This window comes from Manis javanica, chromosome 2 (genome assembly GCF_040802235.1).
Source record: "Manis javanica isolate MJ-LG chromosome 2, MJ_LKY, whole genome shotgun sequence".
Lineage (NCBI taxonomy): Eukaryota > Metazoa > Chordata > Mammalia > Pholidota > Manidae > Manis > Manis javanica.
Window position 1 is genome coordinate 152,865,996 of NC_133157.1, and position 11,899 is coordinate 152,877,894.

Consider the following 11,899-nt stretch of genomic DNA (forward strand, 5'->3'; position numbering starts at 1 on the left):
TCCAGGTCCCACAACTTCCTAAAGTTCATAATAGGAAGTCAAAAAATGCTAAGGTTAGCCAGCTATGCAACTTGTTTTCTTTTATTCCAGTAAACACCATGCTTGAATGTGTTTCAGAAGATGGTTTCACCCACTTCTCTGGAAGGTGAAAGCAAATAGTACAGCAATCTGCATTCCTGTATACAGTTCATAGAATATGGCTGCAAATATTTTTTTCTATTTAAGACATAAGATAAAGTGTGCAATTACTCACAATCACAAATTAAAGTAAAACTGCAATGAAATTAAGATAAAACCTGAATGTGATGAGTATGAAATATCAAATATGTGGTTACAGATGTGTTAAAAACAAATAAAGATGAGAATCAATGAAAGAGAGAAAGCTAAGATATATGAAGGTATTCCCCAGCCACCCTTAAAAACCTTGAGTAATTACAAGGATGTGAAGTGTTGAAATTACATTATGCATTTCAGCAAATGGAAAATCCATACAATCAATTTTTATATTATAAAATGAGATTTTAAGAAGTATCTGTTTGTCTATCTAATGGCCCATTTTGAAATAAGTGCCTCTGTGACCGCCAAATAAATTTACAAACCTAGCAGGCTATGATTGTCTTCTATCTCTTTTCTAAAGTAAACTATGTATATGCAATTATGAGGACAATAGAGTGTATATAAGAAGGGGAGATTATGATAAAAGGAAGTATCTTTCCAGAAGTAAATAAAAAAGGAAATTTTGATACTTTCAATCTCTAGTAGAAATTTCCTTTTTATGATATCTAGTGTAATGCTTGTTGCTACTAAAATTACATTGAATTAACTACTCATGTACGTGTACCGTGTTTACAAATTCATGCCACTAGGTGGCAGTGGCGCCATCCGGGGCAGCATTGACCTTCTGCAGTAGCTTCTTCTGAATTTACATCATACTCCTCTTCAGAATCTCGAAATTCCCAACATTTAACACCTGTCTCATTCAGAACTTTTTGTTGTTATTAAAGAGCCGTTGAATTAATAAATAAGACATTAATTAGTATATCTGTTTCCAAAAGCAGTGATCTTAGAATTAAGCCCTATACATGACCGGGGAGTGTTTGCCACCTTCGCATCCACAGGAGGTGAATTGTAATGCACAAACTGAAGCGAGTTAGTACAGAGAGAGGCACTGCTGGAGTTTTTAATACGTCTCTCACCACTTACCTTAATTTTGGTTACAAAATTATTCGACATGCTTCATAGAGGCAGGAGCTCTCCTGATTTCGCTCCTTTAGGTGAGCTTTAAACTTGCTGCTTACTCCTATCAAGATGATCTCATTTTACCCTGCTGATGAGCTTGGAAGCATGGTTTCCTCCTTTTAACAACCGTTACTCTTCAAAAACAGACAGAAATTCTTGTTGGAGCCCTCTGCTTTTCCTTTTACCTCTCAGACCCACCCATGGTTCAAAACTTGAGGTTTGCCTCTGTTGTGAGTCATACACACAACAATGAATCAATGCTTTCCTGGATACACTGTAAGCCTCTATAATACATTTTCTCCTCTGAAGCTTCTTTTAATATGAAAGGTGCTTCTCCCCCCACCACATTCATTTGAGATATCCCATTAGGTTAAGTTAGCAGTTTCCAGAGCCCTTCAAGACTCTCTTAAAGAAGTATTGCTCCTTTGTCTTTCATTATCCTTCAATATATTTTGAAGTGACAGAAGAGATTGATTTTAAAGCTTCTTTTCATAAAAATCATGTCTTCACACCTTAACCAGCATCTGGTTCTGTGAAAGATACCTGTATTCATTAAATAAAGGGGAAAAAGCTTTCCTTTAGCCATAGTCTGAGGTTGTTTTCAACATCTATTTCTGTATAATAAAATCTTTTTAAAATTAAAAAATAAGTCCATGCACTTAAAAGAAAAGAAACTAGAACATCAGCATGGGTAACTAGAAAATATAGGGAGTTTAAATGTACAAAACAAAACAAAACAGTTAAGAGCTGCTCTGACCTTAAGTAGTATGCAAATTGCTTTCTTTTAAATGGTAGCCTAATGAACACAAATGATATTTCTGGGTCTTGGCACATCAAACTACCCACAGATGAAGGATGGTTTAATTGCTTTGACCACAATCAGAGTCAGAAGAGTTCAGTTGGCAAATATAAAAATAGCTTGATGATATTTGCATGAGTAAAGACTGTTTTCATTTTAATGTCCAGAAATATAGGTAACAAAACAACCCACAGGTACTGGAACACACCTTGCAGGCAACGGATACAATCCCTGATCATTGTCTGAGGGTTGCAGAGGACATGTTGGTCTTGTCAACTACAGCCCATGCATAGAAAATGCAGCTGTCAGTGCAGTGCCTTCCAATTCAGATCACAATATATTGAGAGTTTATGTCTTGCAAGGTTAAGCGGTTAAGCATTCACAGAGATTTGTTGCCAGTACCATCACCTTTAAATAACCTTCTAAAAATCTTTTAATAATTAATTGTTATTCTGAATGTCTAATGTTACTGTTAATGGCTTAAGTTGCTTCTCATAATTTCACCTCACAAAGTACTTCCAAATAAATAGTCATAGTGAGTGAGGCTTGCTATATTTTAGACTTTACTATGTAGCAGCCCAAATAAAGTAAAAATATATACAAGAGAAAAATATGACACAAAGAATAGGAAATTCCCCCAGGTCTTGTATTTAATGTGATTCCAAAGCAAGTAATGATAAAATGTGGACTATAGACTCTCCATTTTTTGTAACTGGTTATCTTTAAGATGATGTTACTTTCATATTTTCTCAACTTTGTCATGTAAACAGCAAACTTAATTCAGAAAAAAAAAATCTGTCATCACTGATTACCATAGCCAGGATCACAGACATTTAAAGCAACAGTCACCTGAGTTGGAAACAGTTTAGGTTTTTTCAATAAATTATTTTTTATAATGACTATAAAAGTTATATAGTACACAGAGGCTAGCTGGAGCTAGATACTTTACTGTACTTGAATTGCAAGGAATACTTTCTGAGACATAAAGCTGACAATCAGACATCTGAGTGCAACTTGAAAATAGCAGTCCCTGAAAGATTAAAGTGTGAATTTTAGTAACCTCAAAGGCAAAAACCATTGTTCTTTCACTTTGAACCAGGAGATAAAATGGGCAAAGTGATAATATGAACACATGTGAAGAGATCAAAGGGTAAAGTCATAGCCCCCAAAATCATTTTGTTGAAGTTGACAGTGAGAATTCTGGCTCCACAAATATCTGTATTTCTTCTACTATTTGAAAAACAGTTCTGTAAACATGCTAAAATGTATGCAATGGCTTAATTTACAAAGTAAAACCGAGTTAGTTTTATTGAATTTCAATGAAGTCACTAACATTGCAGTTTAATCACCATGTATCTTTAATGTTATAAATATTCTTCAAAAATTTAATTGCTAGTGTAAAAGGGAAGATATCTGTGGTTAAGCCAAAAATATGTGTATTGTTTATAAATATCATTATTATTTTAAAGTGCATTCTCGATCCAAACAACATGAAAGAAAATGATTTTAGGTAATGAAATTTGAGGGGCAAAAATTATAGAGAGCAAGTATTTAAAATTAGGAAAACTACTCCTACTATATTTTAAAAAAAGGAGAATCAATAATGATGCAATAAACCTACTAAAAGAGATACTAACACTTTTATTTATTTAATATTTTATTCTTAAGCTTTTGTAATTAATAAAAAAAACTATACACATAACAAATAGTAAATAACTGTCACCCATAATCTTTATAAACGTGTTTAAGTAACATGAAATACCCTACTCTTGACCTTCCAAACCCAGTTCCCAGAAAGAATTAGGGTTAATTGTTCTGGAAATTTCTTTCAGATCTTTACTAGCATGTACCCACTCACATACCTTTTTCTTAATACCAGAAATGACTTTATTATATTCTACATCTTGCTTTTTGCCTTAATTACATGTCAGAAATGTCTTTTCCAAGTCAACGAATATATAGATCAACTTAATCTACTTTTTATAACTGCATACTATTTTAAGAGTGGAGGCATTATCATTTATTTAATCAGCTGCATACTGAAGAATATTTTGGTTGCTCATATTTTCTGCCATTTCAGAAAATTCTTATACATGTATCTATACTACTCATACTACTATTTCGGCAGGATTGATTCTTAGGTGTTAGATTCCATATAACCTTCCCGAAAAGATTTACTAATTAATTTTCACTACAACTATTTTCCTTACAACTCTGAAAATTGTTTTCTTTTTAATTTAGCCTATTTTTTTAATGTTTTAATTTGTATTTTCTTCTTATGTATGTTTCTGAACATCTTTTTATATCTTTTTTTGGACATTTATGTTTCTTCTGCTAATTGCCAGATTAAATTATTCTCCTATTTTCCTATTAGATAGCTTCTTGTTTTGTAGAAGCTCTTTGTATATTTGATGTGTTTATTTTCTCCTTCAAGTCTGCCATTTATCTTTTAGTTTTGTTTATGTTCTCTTTTTTTGCAGAATGGAATTTTAATTTTTTCATGTAGTTAAATGTGTCAAACTTCTCCTTTGTGAACTGTTGGATTTTTGCCTTACCTAGATAAGCCTTTCTTCCCTAAATCTTTAAAATCATCTCTATAAATTTAGTAATGCTATCATTGCATTACGTTAAATGCACTTCTCAATCCACACATAATTGATTTAACTGATTCTAGTAAAATAATTAAAAAATTTAAGTAGAAATTGTCTTCAAATGTTTACAGAATAATAAAATCAAGGGACAATAAGTAGCTGAGGTTTAAAAAGTAAAAATAATTCTTTTCTTGATTTCCTTTCCTTTCTTGATAAAAATAACTCAATTAGTGGGTAAGGGAAGAGACGGTGTGTAATAAATTAAGACCTTTGACATACATTGTCTCCATAAATCTTTCATAAAAAATTAATTCAAATTGGCTTTGAGGTGAACACTGTCAACTGAATTGAAGACAGTTTGATGGACCATAAATAACAGAAATAACAATAGCATTGATATATCCAGCCACAGGGAGAAAAAAACAAATACCACAGTAAAATCAGTGATAGATCTGGACTCACAAATCTTTTATATTAATGATCAGAAAGGAAGAAAGAAAAATGATATAATCATTAATTTAACAAATGTCACTAAACTGAAGAGTGCACTCCATGCATTTTGAAGCCCTGCAACAGAAGATTGTTGTGAACAATGGAGACAATAGAATATACAAAGAAGAATTGACTCTGAGCTACATCTACAGTCATTTCTGTGCCCATATGCCAGTTAGTTCAATCAAAGCACACTTGGTGACCACTTCATAAATGTCTAGAGACAGGTGCCCTCAGTTCAAGACAGCAGAAAAGAGAGCAAACCCTCCCAGGCAGTGCAGAAGGAACATGCAGGAGAGCCTGCGGAGGGCGTAAGTGCTGACGGCATGGGGACACCGCAAGTCCAACAGCGACGGCTCCTATTCCTGGGGCCCTTGAACACGGCCCAAGCAGTGAAGATGCTCTAAGATCTGCCAGCACCTGAAAGTGTGACAGAAAAGGTTAATAAAATACAAACAAACCAATAATGGTAATTAAAAGTGACTAAACTGGTTTAGATGAAACAAAGAAGCATAATCAAGTATTAACATTAAACTCACATAACATTTTAGTGTTTACAACATGCTTCTACATAGTCTCATTTGATTAATACCCTTAAGCCTGTCAGGAAAGGCATAATTAATAGATCCATTTTCAAAGCTAAGTAGGATAGGAAAAATTGCCAAAGATTACATAGTTACTCTGCTGAGGATCTGCTATTTCACTTCACCTACTTACACCTTTTAAAGCAATTCACTGAGAAGTGTAATCAGGTTTGGACATACATAAAAATCATAATTCAAAAACTTTTAAAAACAGAAGTAGACTGAATCTTCATGAGACAAGCTCTTCCCAGAAACACTGAATACACTAAATGCATTATTTGGCCTCATATCTGCCTACCTACTCTTTCTCAGCCTTCTTTTCTTGTTTCCCCCCATAGCTCTTGTGCTTGAAAACAAGGGAAGTATGGGAGCAACTCAAGGGAGTAACACTGTTTAAGTACATGGATTACGAAACATTCTTTCCAGGAAAATCTCAACTTCTCATCAGTAAAGGCAATGGGTGATTTTTTTTCTTTTTTTTCCTCAGAAGTATCTAAGGCCTAGGAGGCTCTTAAATCATTTTGGGATTAACTTCAGTGTCTCCATGCCACCCACATAGTAATATTCATTCTCCACATGGGCATGACACTATAACAGACAGCCTGGTCAGCCAGCCAACATCACTGTAAGCAAATAATGGCCCCTTTCAGGAAGCCTGAATGAAACATTTCATCAGAGGAATGTTATTTTTGTTTATAGATATTATTGTTATGATGCCTACAGCCATTGATGTCCCCTTTATAACACCTGCTTGCCACTACGTACATACTGCACGTGTGTGTGTGTCTATTTTCCCAAGTGGACAACTCAGTCAGTACAGTTTTCAGCTAAATACATCAATTGAAAAGCCAAGTTGACTGTTTCTTAAACATAAGTTTAAATAATTATGTGCAACTATATACTGCATTGCTAGATCAAATGACCTCATCAAAAATGTTTGAGGTGTCAAACTTATCCATGTTAAATTTTAAATTTTAACTGTGAAAAGCTTTCTAGCTAACCATCTGTTTATCTAGTTCCTCCTATATGTAATCAAATTTCTTTCAAACAGTAACTCTTACACTGACAGAGTAAATGAGTCCAAATATTTGGCTTATAGATCTTCACTTTAATTAATCAAATAAAATTAATCTTTCAACTGAAAAGAAGTTTACATTTGTCTGTTTGATCTACAATATTTTTGAAGGATATTCATAATATTTTGTACACTACAAAAGCATATCTACTTTTATTTGTATTATAAGCAGCTGGCCTGCGTATATAATCATAGATGAGAAATGTTTTTAAATGGGAATGATCTCTAAGTTTTACTGAATTTTGATTTTATTTATAAAAGGGATTGAAGCTTGAAAAAAAAGACATCTGAGACACATTTTAATTCAGGAAAGTTGTAGGTATCCATGATGTTATTATATGCATTAAAGTTTTGGAAAATGATTTAGTTTCAGGTGCTATTTCAGATCTTGGACAGCCTAAGTAAAAAATTCTGAAAGATTATGAGATGACAAGACTGTTAAATAAAGAAAGTGAAGGCCTATTGAGAAAAGTGGGGCAGACCATTTACTAATGTTTACTAGCAAAATTTGATGAGAAACTAGGAGAATTTATGTTTCAACACCATCATTTCGAATTAGTCTCCTGTTTACCATGCATGGTAAGCATCATCCACAAAGAGTAAACGAAGAGAACTGCCTTTACTGAAAATACCCATACTTGACAGAGAAATATTTTGGTGATTTAAGTATCTGAATAGTAATTCAGCACTTGCTTTTCGCCAATTAATTCCTGAGAGCACTGATGTATTTATAAAGTTAATATCTTTTGCATAAAAGAACTAGTTCAAATTCTGATTTAGAAATTAACCTGTGATTTAATTTCCTTCATGAAATTATGCATTTATGGAAAATTAAAGAAACTTTATCATAAATCCTTAGAACAATAACTATATCTTAATCTATAAAAATGATGTGTAAATAAACTTCTACTGACAAATAATTAGCTTCCAGGATTATGTCTGACAACTATTAATGGCCGTAAATTTCCAGCTCGTGTTGTGTAATCATAATCAATTTGTCACTGAAATAATTTTTGAGGCGTAAAATAAAGTGTATCTATCATATTTGAGTATTTCATATTTAGTATTTAGGCAGGAGCATTTAAGCAGCTTCTCATTACCAGGAGATGGCGCTGTGGGCTTTAAATCGCAAAGCTAAAATACCAAAGCCAAACTGAACCCTTTTCAAAGTTTCTTTCTTTGCGGACACAAGGCAAGCCCTAAAAACATCTGCCTTTTTGGTCCGAACAATTTTTCTTTTTTAAAAAAAACAATTCGAATTCCCTCCAACATTGGATAAAAATAAGATACTAGGAAAGTGACGTGTAACGCAAATAAGTATATCAGCGCCTAGGTAGTGTCCCAGGTAACCAAGGAAAGCGTGAACTCTTTAGAAACTTTTCACTTGTTTTCCTCGATTTCCATCTTCATACCCTACAATGTTCTCTGGGGGCTCAGAAGTGATAGGCAGCCGCCCAGCATTTCTCTGGCCCTACCGGCCTCTTCTTAAAAGTCCCATACTCGGAAAGACCCTGCCGGAGCCAGGTGAACCCCTGGCCGCAGACCGGGGGATCCACCTTGGCGCCGGAGTGGGGCGCACAGCCGGGCTGAAAAAGCTTCTTTTTGTAAGGACTGAGGTTTTCTCTTCAACGTCTGTTCAAACTTAGGTTAACTTTCATGTCTGCTCAATTGAGGCTAAATTCAAGCAGCCGTGAGGATCAACATCTTTAAGAGATAAAGAAAAGGACAGTTTTCCCGAAGGAACTTCAGATCAACAGGTTTCAACTTTTCTAAGGTCAAAGTCCTTGGAATTGCAGAACACTTCGGAGCAATTCCAAACTGGAGCCCCTGGCTCACTGCCAGGGATGTGTCAACTGCCAGGACCCCAGCACCCAGGCTGCCGTCCCGATTAGCAATCCACCCTTCTCCGCCATTCCCCAAAACACACGTGGGCCCATAGTATCTTCCTGCAGTGAACTTCATAGGACCTGGAGAAGAGGGTGAGAAAATACCGACGACAATACAACACCGAAAAGGCTTGACTTCAGAAACTTGATGGTCTTGAATCTCTCTGCTACCGAGTGGATCCTGCGTTTCCAAACCCGGCGGAGGTTCAGGATAATGAACCTCAGCTCTGCAGGTTTAAAGACGACCCAAGTGCCTCCAGAATGCGCAGGGTCGGGGTAGGCAAATGCAGCTTCAATGTCAGCGTGCCTCTGGGGCTGAAGATTGGTCAAGGTTGCCCGGGTCGCGCTTAGGGGCGTAGGACTCGGCCGCGGAGGGCGCGGTGTCTCCGGAGGGAGTCCCGCAGGGTTGTCTGCGGTCCGGGTTGTACTCCGAGATGAGGAAAGCGTAGTCCGCAGAGGATTCCCCTCACTGTCAAGGAATTAGCTTTTCCAGAGCAACTCCTAAGCGAAAAGTGCCTGTCATTTTTGGCAAACTTTGCTTTTACTTTTTAAGGATATTCTCAAATAGATTAATTGAAACACACAGGCGCACGCGGACATTTCTCTTTCAGAAAACATACACTGATACCCATATCCCAGTGTTCAGGGGTTCTCCTAACTTTTTAATCTAGGTAAGTAATAAACTATCAGGGCTATAGAAATACCAAAGAGCGACTCATGAGTTTGCTCTTCAAAAGTAGATTAGATTATGCTCCGTTCTGATTTCATTAGGCTCCTATTTCAAATTTAAAGCAAATGTTAATAAAGATGATCACCAAGAAATTTAAGTCTGACCTAAAACATTAATTTGGCCGAAGTGCAAGGCTCAAATTTCAATGCGGTGCTGCTCATTGAATATTTTAGAATCCCTTCAAAGCCGTAGGTATGGTCCCTCCTGCCGTAACAAAACTGTATTCGTCTTTGCACTACATGCTCTGACGCTTGTAAATTTGGTATCCAACACTCGGCAGAAAATGCTCCCTTGTCCTGACGTGTGTCAGCCAACCGGCTCCTCTCACCAACTGGCCCAGCACGAAGGGCGCCCTGCCGGGTGTCGCTGAACTGTGCCCACTCTCCTGCTCTGGCCACGGAGTGGCCTGAGATGGTCCCGCCCTGCTGCGGGCATAGGAGACAGTCCCCTGCGTTTCCTGTCCCCCAGTTGCTTCGGTAACTCACAATGACCTCCTCTGAAATTGCACAGAGTCCGAGGATTTAGCTTCCGACTCTTCCTTCTTAGGGTCATCGGTGGGTCAGTTTTCCCGATGGGTCAGGAGTTTTCGCGGCAGGCTAACTCCCCAACCCTTTCTTCCAGGGCGTTCAGAAGGTTTTTAATTTGTTTTTCCTCAGCTACCTTTCCAACTTGCTTGTTACATCAGTAGCCCGAGCTCTTTCCCCGCTTCTTGGCAGAACAAAGTTCAAGAGCACAGTTCTCCTGAGCTCCTGCGGCCAGAGGGCACTAAGTGAGCAGCTGACATCAGTCCTTCGTCGGCTGAAACCAGCGGCTGGATCCCACTCAAGTGAAGAGTGAGTGCCTAGGCCGTGACTTAGGGTGGGCGACGATTAAACCAGGTAACGAGACACCAGGCAGATGTGTTTTCATTGCCTTGTAAGATAAATGCAGTTTTAAGTGTCTGACAACTTCCCAGAAGCAATCAGCAGAAGTTTACGAGTGCATAAACCTCAAAGACCATTCCCCGACGGTTGTTACAAGGCCCGCATTTAGAGCTTCTATAAATTCTCCAGCAGTTTCCCAAAGCTAAGTTTCCAGTGACTATTAAAGCAGCCACCTCCTCCGGGGAGACCGGGGAGATTTTCCTTAAACACCAAAGAGGTTTGGGGCGCCTGCTGAGTTAAATAAAGTTGCATTAAAGTTTGTTCCGGAAGTTTGGATGGTCAGGGAGTAGGGGGTGGGGATGGAAGGACGGAGTGGAGGTGGAGTCCGGGAAAGCCACGACTCGCTCTCTGGTGCCAGGGTCCTGGGAGGGTCCCACGTCTAGCAGCTACAGGCATCGCCTTTGTCGCTGTCCCTGGCCATTCCGGCCCTGCAGGTCATGGCCCTGTGTGGTGCGGCTAGGTAAGTCCAAGCTACCACCAGACCCGGGCATGGTCCATACTTTGCCTTTCTAGTGCCCACTGAGAGGCCCGCAGGAATCCAGGTGTCCCGGCCCATTAGAAAGGCAGGTTAGACAGGAAACCGAGTCAGGCATCTGGGGACGTGTCGTCACTCCGCCTAGAGCCACCACCGTGCCAGATTCTGTCCTCGGGTAAGTGGCCAGAGAACTTTAGTAGGTTAGTGTGAGGCACACATAACTCACCTATATTTGTAGAGAACCTTCGTTTATGATCCAGTGAAAACAAAGCTTCTAATTGAAAAACAGTAACAGGAACGTCTTTATAGCTTCCTAAAGGTAGAGATTAACATCTGCGAGAGCAGGGAAAGGCAAGGTGGGAGGGAAGAGGAGAGTGAGGGGCGGTCAAGCGCGACCACATGCCTTTGGGTCCCCAGCAAGACACGTGGGCCGGCTCAAGCCTCCCAGAACCGCCCGCCTCGATCCCAGGCTGGAAAACCTCCCGCAACCCGCTTGCTGTTTCTCAATCTTCGGGTTCCAGTAAATCTGAAGGCGCGAAGGTAACCGAAGACTGTAGTTTTTTCTGTCCCTGTGAGACTGAATCTCAGACAATTATTTTGGAACGATACCCCTGGGCCCCTTTTCATCCTTTCCAGGTGAAAATGCAGGCGCTTCATTGTCGCCCTCACCCCTCCTTTATGAAATAAGGCGCCCAACTGTTCTGATATTATCATTCAAAAACAGGTTCTGTGGCGAACCTCATTTGTGAATCTATTACAGAGATTAATAGATTATTTCTCCTTTTTCAACTAATTCTCAGTGGGGAAATTTAACCATATGGTAAGGAGAGAATTAGAATTTCATCACATTAGAGCAAAATGTAATGAAAAGAGTCCAACACCTGGGGCCAACTCTGAAAGCCACAATTAAAAGGTTTTTAATGAAACCAGAGATACCAAAAATTTCATGGGCTCCGGTAATTCTGCCACATAAGAAAGATTTACTGGACGTGTTGGGAAATATTGTTTTTACTTATGTCATAAGGATGAAACCCAGCCTCTGTTAAGTACCATAGTCTCGCAGACACTCTACTCCTGAGCGAGAGGACTGCGTGTACTGCTCCCC